Source organism: Mauremys reevesii, linkage group 1 (assembly GCF_016161935.1).
Source record: "Mauremys reevesii isolate NIE-2019 linkage group 1, ASM1616193v1, whole genome shotgun sequence".
In the NCBI taxonomy this organism is placed as follows: Eukaryota; Metazoa; Chordata; order Testudines; family Geoemydidae; genus Mauremys; species Mauremys reevesii.
In genome coordinates this window covers 30,174,056-30,185,231 of record NC_052623.1, presented here as the reverse complement: position 1 = coordinate 30,185,231, position 11,176 = coordinate 30,174,056, and the positions used below count along the sequence as shown (strand labels likewise).

At 44.2% G+C, this 11,176-nt stretch overlaps 1 long non-coding RNA gene across 2 annotated transcripts; it reads left to right on the top strand.

The window, feature by feature from the left end:
- Positions 1-6,356: 6,356 nt before the first annotated feature.
- Positions 6,357-10,381, top strand: LOC120405196. Of its 2 annotated transcripts, none has more exons than XR_005598430.1 (3): positions 6,357-6,467; positions 6,806-6,894; positions 10,134-10,381. It is a non-coding gene; the product is annotated as an uncharacterized LOC120405196 (long non-coding RNA). The 2 variants fall into 2 exon arrangements; XR_005598427.1 differs by having other exon boundaries at positions 6,362-6,592.
- Positions 10,382-11,176: the final 795 nt, after the last annotated feature.

Below are 11,176 nucleotides of genomic sequence, written 5' to 3'. Positions count from 1 at the left end.
CTCTTCCTCCAGGGAGAATTCCCCTATGGCATGGCTGCAACAGGCCCCCTTCTTTACCCTTTGGAGCACCACAAACAGGCTAGATGATTCCAAGTTTACAAGCACCAGTTGTATGTACTGGGTCCCCTTCACCAGTACAGCCTTGTGCAGTAACATAAAATTGGAAGTAAACTTCTCCCTTAGCCTACTCTCTGGGGAGGGAGAGTGTGAGATCTCACCATCCTGAGAACCTGTATCCCCGGGCCCCTGCCAGCTTCCCCCCTGCACTTCCTTTCTGTCCTTTAACTGTTCCCAGCTGATTCGCTGATAGCTTTCATTAGCTCATCAGCCTCCTACCTCATTAAGCCATTGATCACCCACCATCACACACACAATCTGGGGGGAGACTAGCTAGTACCCTAGTGGCCAGAGTGCTGGGTCAGCTCTAGCCTCCTAGCACTCTGTCACAAGAAGACATAGGCAAATTTTCCCCCTTTCAATAATCTTCTTACTTTTTTTCCTTAGGGCCAAATAACAGCACCACATGTGCAGCTCTACAGGCGAGCAAGGGGACATAAGGACTAGCAGTGTGGCGGGAAATGTAGCCTCTGCAGAACCAATTTACCCAGTCTCACCCTGCCAGATATGTGGCAAGAAGTGGTGGGGATTGGCTACCTCCTAGAACTAAAACAATCTGGCCTCTCCATTAGCTCAATGGAGATACACCTGGTGACTATCACTGCCTTTCACCAAAAGATCAATGACACTACAGTCTTTGCCCACTCAATCACCAAACAATTCCCTGGGGGTATTCAAACTCTCTATCTGAATGTTAGACCACCCACACTACCCTGGGATTTGAACTTAGTCTTAACAGCCCTGACTCGGAAACCATTTGAACCTTTAGCAACCAGCTCTTTCTTACATCTGTCCATTAAAGTGTCATCCCTCGTAGCGACCACATCAACGAGACGTGGAAGAAATCGGGGCGCTCATGGCAGATGCACCATATTCAATCTTTTTTAAGGATAAAGTCATGTGACATACGCATCCTAAATTCCTACCCAAAGTACACTCATCTTTCCATGTTAACCTACCTAAACAGCTTCTAACTTTCTTTCCTAAACCACATGAGAACTTGTTTGAAGCTACGATGCACACCTGGGACATTAAAGGAGCACTGGCTTTCTACTTGGACAGAACCAAGCCATTTAGAGTTTCACCAAAACTCTTTGTATCTATCACTGAACACTCCAAGGTTCCTCCGTATCCACACAGAGGCTCCCTAAATGGATATTGAGATGCATTCACCTATGCCATCAATTAAAAAGCACACAACTACCATCAACTATCAGGACGCACTCTACTAGATTTATATCAGCATCCACAGCGTTCCTAAACAATGTTCCTGTTATAGACATATGCAAGGCCGCCATCAGGGCCTCCAAACTAAAGATTATGCAATCATGCAAGGCCCTAAAGCAGACAGCGGTACTAGCCAAGCGGTACTAGCCACAGTTATCTTCCCAATTCTGAAGCCTCTACCATCCTAAGAGGGCACTGCTCTACAGTCACCTGGAGTGAAGCATTCACAGAGACATCTCTCTCTCAAAGAGAAGGTTACTCACTTTGTGCAGTAACTGAGGGTCTTCAAGATATGTATCCCCATGGGTGCTCCACTATCCATCCTCTTCCCCTCTACTTCTGAGTTTGAAGCAAGCTTTGCGGTAGAGAAGGAACTGAGGAGTCCGGGTACCATGTGTGAGGCAGGCACTGTGTATGCACGAACCATATGGGCATTGCTGCAAAACTCTCTGAGTGAAGGCACAGGAACATACCATCACCTGGAGTGGAGCACCCACAGGGGGACACATCTCAAAGAACCTCAGTTACTGCATAAGGTGAGTAACTTTCTTTAGTAGTTCCTCTCCTGAATGCATCATGTGTTTTAAGTCTCTATGAATAATGTATCATAAAGTTCAATGCTTGATGAATTCTCAGCATACCATATATAATTACATTTAAAAACATGTTAAAAGAATTTTAAGTTTCCAAAGTCTAGCACTCAAAAGTTAGGAAATGCCAAAATTAACTCTGTCTGTGCAACCTTAATTTGGCCCCATTGTGTATGTGCATTAAGCTGTAATCTTTAGTTCATTAATCACATCCTACTTTATCCACATGACCTCTGCCTCTTTCAGTGCAGAAGTTGGACCTGGATCTGGGAATTAATCCTGTGATTCTCACACTCTTAGACTAGATCCTAGGCTACAGCATCCTGTGGATCAACCAACCCTGCTTACAACAGCTCAAACTGGGTTTGCGTACTTGTGGCTCTTTCTTTTGAGACATGTGATATACAGTGGTATATACAGTGACTCAGGACTGCACTTTGATACAAAGTATTGTTTTGTCTTAACAGTAGGAACAAAGGATAACATAAGAGAAATGGTATTTTAAACAACAAAAAGTCTGTTTCCATGTGTGTCTTACTTAGGGTTTCCCATCCGCCTGAGCTAGATACCTAAGAAGGCTGAACTGTTTCAGATCCTATTGTTGGTGGGGGTGTGTGTGTGTCAGAGAGAGAGAGAGAGAGAGAGAGAGAGAGAGACCCTGAACAGCTCCCAAACAACCACCTTATAAGCTTTTATTGTCCTTTAGATATTTTGACTCCCAGCACTGTCAAAATAAGTCTTGTTCTGGAGACTTTGGTGGAGACTGGCATCAGAATCAGGGCCTGCAGCACATCCAGTCTGGAAGCATGGCTTGCAGCAGAGCTAATCTCTAGGCCACCTAACGAGCACCTGAAAGGCTATGCTGCCTGATTGGTTGGAAGAGTCAGCAGACTGGCTCTTAAACCCAGCAGCAGCAGTAGTTCAGTGGCTGTTCAAAGTATTTGCCTGTGGCAGTGATGGGTCCTGTGCCTGCTTGTTCCCAGCTCTGCCTCCCTCCAGATAACCCACCTCTGACCCTCAACTTCAATTCCTGACTTCAGCTCTGACCCTTGGTTCTGGAATCTGGCCCCAGTTCTGAGATGTCAAAAGACAACGCAGCGTACACTCAGCAATTCTGAGAGGAGTGGCAGTCTCAGGAGTAATTTTGGAGCTGGCTAAAACCCGTGCAAGGAAACTTGAGCAAGGCCTACTGTAGTTACTGTAAACCGGAACTGTTTGCAAAGGACAGGGACATTAAAAAGCACAGCCTTACCTCAAAGCATGTGCAGAAGGCTCAGCTCTTTACCAGTCCAAAGCAAAATTACATTTACTGCAAGCCTATCAACAAACAAAAGGTAAAGACAAGTCAGCATGTAAAGCGGAAAGCAAACTTCCAATATTGTGGAGCATTGCTCTGTTTTGACATGTGATCATTTGAGCGATGTCTGCAAAAAGCATTTGGTGACTAAAAAGCAGCCTCTGAGTTGACACTGCACAAAATACAGAAATTATAGAGGAAGTACTGGCACCATACGTCAAGCATGCTGTGTTAAGTGACTTAGGCAACCAAAAATACAGCCTTATCCTGGACGGATCTACAGATAGTGCATGGATGCAATCAGGAGTAATTATATGATATTTCAGAGAAGCAGGGCAGAATAGTGTCTACATTTCTGGAGCTTGTCTCACTAAATCTGGCAATGCAAGGGGCTTAGTAATGGCCCTCATCAATGTAATTGAAAAATCAGGACTGATACTGCAAAACCTTGCACGAATCGGAACTGATAAGGCATCAGTGATGACAGGAGTAAACAATGCGCTTTATAAAATACTGAAAGAGGAATACGGATTACCTCATCTAGTTCTCATTCACTGCATATGTCATTCTCTACAGCTTGTGGCATCCCATTCACCTGAAGAAACTCTTCCGAGAAATACAGTGATGAACAGAACCACATGTATTTAATTTACCTGAAGTCTCTTCTAGTGGAGGTGCAGCACGCAGTCAAGACATTTGAGGGTGAGAATACAGACCCCGCTAAACTTCTTGACATATTGATTAATCTCCTAAAGTCTGTTTACGGAAGGGTTCTGACCCTTACAGTACAAACTGACCTTCTGACTACCCTCACTGAAGATCACTTAGATTTGTCACCTTATTTGGGCTTCAGTTTTGAAAACTCAGTCAGCGAGTCCAGGCTGTCACCAGAGGACACAGATGTGCTCAGGAAAAGATGCATTGCCTTTACTGTCCAGCTCAGCAAAGAACTTCAGCACCGGCTTCCACTGAACATGAAAACATTGCAAATGATGTCAATACTGAGCTCTGAAGAAGCACTTTAGACAAATAAAGGCTTACGGGAAATGAGCTAGCCCAGCTCTTTGGATTAAATTTCGAGGCCATTGACAGAATTGTGACCCAGTGGAGAAATATACACTTTACCAGGTGGGAAAACACATCTCAAACCATTGCTTTCTGGGCCAAAGTCAATAAATTTTGTGGCACAGGAAACAAATCCCTTTGCAGACCGCACTCACTGGCAATAGCAGTACTTTCACTGCCTCGTTCTAACGCTGAAGCTGAATGTCTGTTTAGTCTCATGAATGTTGTCACGTGAAAACTGCATAACCATCTGGGCATAAACACAATGAACGCTATGCTGACCAGAAGAACTGGACTGAAACTGTTCGGAGAATCATGCTGCACTTACAACCTTCTTGACTCAGTTCCAAGACTAATAGGAACAACTGCAGCCTACTCTTTTAAAGCAAAACAGCCATCTAGCAGCAGTCAGGAACCTGAGCCACGTACCAGTAATCAAGAGCCATCTATATCCAAAGAAGGGGAATGGGACTGGGACGAGGATACTTTGGAGATTTAGTTATGCCCGTTGTTTAATTTGTGATGAAAGAGGTGCCGGGGGGCTCAGGCTGGCAAGCCCCCACACAAATTAAGCACTACCCAGAGGTGCCAGGGCTATGACCTGTCATATGTTGCTGATTGGTATGAAGGACCTTCTGCTTTGAGGCTAGTGAATATTCCCCCTTTAATTTGAGTTTCGTTTATAAGCGACGCCATGTTATTGCAACAGTGGGTTTTGTTTTGCTTTTAATTACAATTATTTGATCCAGAGGGGAGGTGGAGGAGGATTTACAAACCTCAGCTGTGAGGACTTTGCTGTTTGCCTAATTGAGAATCCAATTTCCAACTGTTTAAGGGGGCCTGGCTGTGATGGCCGAACCTCCCCTGGCCCTGATTAAATGCTCTTGCCTGCTCCGCGGCTGTTCAGCAGAACCAGTTTTCCTCCAATGATTCAGAAAGCTGTTCTCTTTCACTTGAAGCCACACTCTAGCATGGTGTGGAACCTGGTTTTGTATGTTTTTAAACTAAAGAGAAGGATTATCAAGAGGAGCTTGGGGGAGAGAGACTTAGGCTTTGTCTACATTACACAGTTTTATCAACAAAAGAGTGGAGGTGTATGTACAGCTATGCTCCTCCCGCTGATTTAACTCTCCTGATACGCCGACATAGTAAAACCACCTTGACAAGCGGCATAGAGCTTTTTGCAACGAATTTAGAGTGAAGCATTGTCAGTGTAGATAGTGCGCTTGCTTATGTCACCCTAAGTGGCCTCCACAAAGTGTCCCACAATGCCCATCATGACTGCTCTGGAAAGCAATTTCTACCCCACTGCCCTGCAGCCAGGTACACAGGCATGTGCACCTCTCCCTTTAAAGCCCTGGGAATTTTTAAAATTCCATTTCCTGTTTGCTTGGCGTGGACAGCTCACATTGCATCTTCCCACCTGACCATGCTGGCTTTCTACAGCAAACATTGTCCCGCTTGGAGTACACCAGAGTTGCTTGATCTGTTGGGTCTGTGAGGAGAGGAGGCTGTGCGGGGAGAGATTGCTTTAGCCTGGATGAGAAGGGGCACCTCCACCACCAAGAGCCCCATGGATACTTTAGGGGGACTGGAGGCAGCGTCCAGTGGAGTCAACCCCCGAGGATGAAGTGGTGGATGAGGAAGTCGAGTTGGAGGAGTAAGTTGGACAGGCTACAGGGTCATCAGGTGGCTTGGTGAGCCAGGATCTCTTTTTTTACTTCGGAGCTTGGGGGGCAGTTTGAGCCAGTCCCAGGAGTCAAGCTTTGGTACTCCTGAAGCAGGAGAGGGACACTCTGGTAAGTATTCATTTTGCTTTGATGCTGCATGGTGACATAAGGTAGCGGTTTCCTTTATTTTGTTACATGGTGCACATGGGAGAAGGGATAGAAATAACAAGACTAGGTACGTCTGCATCTGCTTCTTATTCCCCTATGCTACTACACAGGGAGGGTCCTGAAGAAAAAATTGTTAATGCACACCGAGATCTCCTGGGAATCCTCCATAGAGGTATCTAGGCAACTTTCCTGCAGACACTCTACAATCGTCTGCTGAAGGTTCTTGGCAGAACTGCTTGGTTCTTCCCCCGTTGTAAGAAAATTTGCTGTGCCAATCAGCAATTACTTCTGGAGGAACCAAAGCAGCACACAGACGAGCAGCATATGAACCCGGTCTGAAACCGTATGCATTCAGAAGATACATCCTTGCCTCTTTGGTTTCCCTTGGTAGTGTGATTTCAGCTTCAATCACACCCTCCTGTGGACAACGGTGCCAGTATTCACTATAGTGTCCCTAGGTGCTTGTTGTGATCCCCTTCTGAAACCACACAAACCCTTTGTCCCATCTTGCACCTTCCCACCCCAGGCCAACCTCACCGTATTTACTGCTCTCACCATGATGCATGCTTGCTAAGGGAAAGTGAGAGAGAGGTGTATGTAACTTTTATGATTCAAGAATGTGAGTGCACACACAATGCTGACTCTATCTATTGTTTCTTTTGCTTCTGTAGATGTGCCCTTGAGGGCCAGCTCCTGCACACCGGTGGAGCACCTCCATCAGATAAGGAGGCGAACAAGAGGGAATAAGGAGCATGGATTGGTAATGTATCCATGGTACAAATTTTGAGGTCCATGATAATTTTTAAAGAAATGTTCATATTACAAGCTCTGTTGAAAAAAATGTACATGATTTATCTATTTACATCTTACAATTACGATGCAAATGGGCCAGATCTGGCATCTACTGCTCTCCATAAAGTGACAGTGAAGCCAAGATTCTACAGTCACCATAGTGACTGTAGAATCTTGATGACACTTAACAAAAGAGGCTTTGTTATCCAGTCAGACAAAGCATTAGTTACGTTCAATGTTGTGTGCATTTTTCCCCTCATTCTAGTGGGGGAAAAAACATGCACAACATGGCGCTGAATTTAAAAAAAAAGATCATTCAACCCAACTTGGTAAAGAGAATATTTTATGTTCAAAAGACCCACAGATGTTTTATGGAGTGCACAAGATGTAGTCAAGTAATGATACAGCTGAAGACAACTGTAGCTTGCAACCATTCTGAGAAATGGTGCAAAAAATGTCCAAAGACTTCAAACATGTTGAGTGTAGGAAAGGACAAATTCATCAAGGAGGCCAAAGCAAATAGAGGAAGCCAGGTAAAGTTAATGACCAACTTTCTTAACTGGGATGTCAAAGATGCACAGAATGATCTTTGTCTTGCCTACAGTTTAGCAAAAGCCAAATTGCCATTTACAGCAGACATCATCTTCAAAGAAATCACCAAAAACATTGACCCAAAATCTGCTCCTTTTCAAAGACTGCACTGCAGTGCCTGAACTGTGGCAAGAAACACGAAGGATTTAGGTGGTTACCTTTACAGTGAAACTGTTAAAGCAGCAGTGAATGCTCCGTTTGTTAATTTAATGTGTGACAAGAGTACAGGCCACAGTGACAAGAGTCAGCTTAATATTTACCATTGCTTTGTGAATATTGACACAAGTGAAATTCGCTCTGAGTTTTTGAGCTTAATTGAAATAGCTAAACACTGTAATGCTGAAAATCTGAATGCAGCCATCGTTGGTTGTTTGGAAAATTACCAGAACAAATACCCTGTGCAGAAAATTGTGGGATTTATAAAAGATACTTTGTTTTGAAAAGATTACTTAGCCTGTGTCAATTACTTTATCAGAAGGTTATATCCGTGTCCTTTGAGTGTTTCCTTAACAACTCCAGGAACTTTTACCTCAGAAAGAACAGATTAAAGGGGCAATAGGTAGACTAGTGTAGCAGTGCCTAAAACTCATTTTTCAGGATAACATAGCAACCCTCACCCCACCCCAAAAAGGGACAAGGCGTGCTTGCCCCGTGACTGTGACCTACACGAGGTGGTTGCAGTAGAAATTCATACACAGTGGCAATCAGCACATTTGCAGACTACAATTAATGCTCAGGCAGGAATCATTACAAGGGTCATTCAAGGTGGCAAGTAAACAATGCCTGGCTGAATGCATTACAGAAAGACACATTACTGGGGCTCATTGTCAAAATGCTGCTTCAAAGACTCCCTTATTTGAATAGCTGTTTGTTGAGCCACTCCAATAGCCCTGGTGTCTGTCTGTTCAAAATCAGCTGCCAGGAGATCCACCTCAATGCTCCACCTCTGGGGAAACTTTACTCTTGGCTTCACAAATGTTATGCATAGCACAGAAGGCTGCTATGACCATGGGATCTAACCTGCCAAAAAGGCAGCACCAGTGCCCCTTTAATCTGCCAAACAAACATTCTACGATCATTTGGCACCTGCTGAGCCTGTTGTTGAAACACTCCTTCTGCTGGCAAGGTTTCCAGCGTAAGGCTTCATGAGTCATGGGAATAAGGAGTAGGCTGGGTCTCTCAGGATCACTATGGGCTTTTCCACATCCCCTACTGGAATCTTCTGGTCTGGAAAGAAAGTCCCTGCATGAAGCTTTCTATGCAGGCCAGTGTTCCAAAAGACGTGTGTGGTCATGCACCATCCCTGACCACCCCGCTTTTATGTTAGTAAAATGATGGTGGTGATCCACCAGCACCTACAATGTCATAGACAGGGAACCCTTTCTGTTGATGTACTCCAACACAAGATGATCTGGGCCAAAATTGGAGTATATGGGCCATCTATCACCCCGCTGCAGTTAGAGAATCCCATTGCCGCAAAGCCATACACTATTTCCCACACATTGCCCAGAGTCACAGTCCTTGGTAGGAGTCAATTAATGGCACTGCACATTTGCATCTTCGCAACCCCATAGTGGACTTCCCAACTCCAAACTGTTTCACAACTGACCAGTAGCAGTCCAGAATTGTCAGCTTCCACATGGTGATCTCCACACTCCATCATTATGGCAGCTCTTATTTTGGTGTCCTTGCACTGCAAGGTGGGAGCAAGCACTGCACAGAGTTCAAGGAAGGTGGCTTTGCACATAAAAAGTTCTGCAGCCACTGCTCATCATCCCATACCTGCATCACAATCCAATCTCCCAACTCAGTGCTTGTTTCCCAAGGCCAATAGTGACAGTTCACCATGTGCAGCTGGCTCCATGAATGACAACACCAATCTTGAATTGTTCCTTTCCATGGCACACAGCAGGGCAGGCACCATGGATTCTTGTTCAGATTTGAAGCTCATGAAATACTGCAGGATCAGCTGTGTTGTGTTCATAATGCTTATCGCAAGACTGGTGAACAGTGCAGGATCCATGCTTTCAGGTAGAGATGGTGAACACAAAGTTTACAGGGGCAGTTGAAAAATGGCATGAAACATTGTCAGAAGCCCTTGCAATTATGGGATGGAGAAAACTGCATCATGCAGCGGTGATCCCATCCCCATGACGCAGTGTGATCCATAACAATTTTTATAGTGGGGGTGCTGAGAGCCATTGAACCAAATTGTAAACCTTTAATATAATGAGGGTGCAGCAGCACCCCTAGTTCCAGCACCTATGTCCCACCTATATAACAAGAGTTATAACCACAAAGGTTGTAAAGTAGAGACAACCTAATGCCAGAAAGTTTTAGGGAGGATACAGAGACTCAACAAAAGATATAAGTTCTGACCAGCAAATTTATGCTGGCCATCTGCACAAACAGGAAAGGTAATAAATAAGCTACAATTTGGGCATGAAAGATAAAATGGAAAAGACTTGGGCAGGGAGAAGGAAATGTAGGTGCCAGTGCATGATTGCTTAAATTTTGTTACCTATGAGGTTGTTTTAGCCCACAAAAGCTTATGCCCAAATAAATTTGTTAGTCTCTAAGGTGCCACAAGTACTCCTATTCTTTTTGCTGATACAGACTAACATGGCTACCACTCTGAAACCTGTCACCATGCAAGCAAGGCACTAGAGTTAAAGAAGGCAGCTAGTTTTACCTATATAATATACATGGAAAACAATGCTCTTTGGGAATCAACTCTGGACTGTAGAACAACAAGAAGCTGCGAAACATCATACCCCACTCCATCACTGTGGCGTCTAAGGGTGCTGGAACCCCCAGACAAGTGGATCTTGACTGGCCATCGGGTGCAATTTGTCTGTATACTGGGAGTGGTACGCATAATAGATTTGCTTGGCATATGTATTCTCTGTGTGTTGCTAATAAATAGATGTTCAGAGCACAGCTGTGTAAGACTCTTTCACTGGGAAAAGGTCCCGCAGATCCATAGAGCTCTGAGCCCTGTGGGTAAGGATGGGTACTTAAATTTACCAGGTTTCTCCCTGAGCCCCATGGGTAAGGGTAGGTGCCGTAAGCCCTGAGCCCTCAGAAGGGAAAGGATGGGGGTTCCTAAATTAACCAGGTCATGCCTTGAGCCTTTGGTAGGGTACAGGCAGGGTGCCCCATATTGTGCAGGTAACAAAACCAGTGACAAATGGTTGAACCATTAGGACACATACATGGCTTCAGATAAATCAAAAATAGAAGATCTTGCCCAACAATATGTTACTAGTGATGAGACAACCTCAAAAGCATTGGTTTGTTTAAGCAGCCAAACAGATGATTATCTAAACCTTATCTGAATTATCCATATTTCTTAACTTTTCAAAACCGGGGTGAAAATCTCATAATAGGCTTTTGGCTTCCTATCAGGCTTGGAAATGGCATATTTGATTCTATAAAATTTTAAATTAGACAATTATTGGTTACCTAGTGGTTTGCAGCGTGTCTTATTAGTATTTTATGTGTGTAGAATATATGTAGTTTCAAAAAGCCATAAATCATAACTCATTTTTTGGTTTGCTTGTAATGTATTCCAAACAAACAAAAAACTCCACTCCACAGGAAGAAAGGCATAGCTCTGAAAAGTAAACTTCAGAGAAGGGATTAGCTGTGGGAAAAGA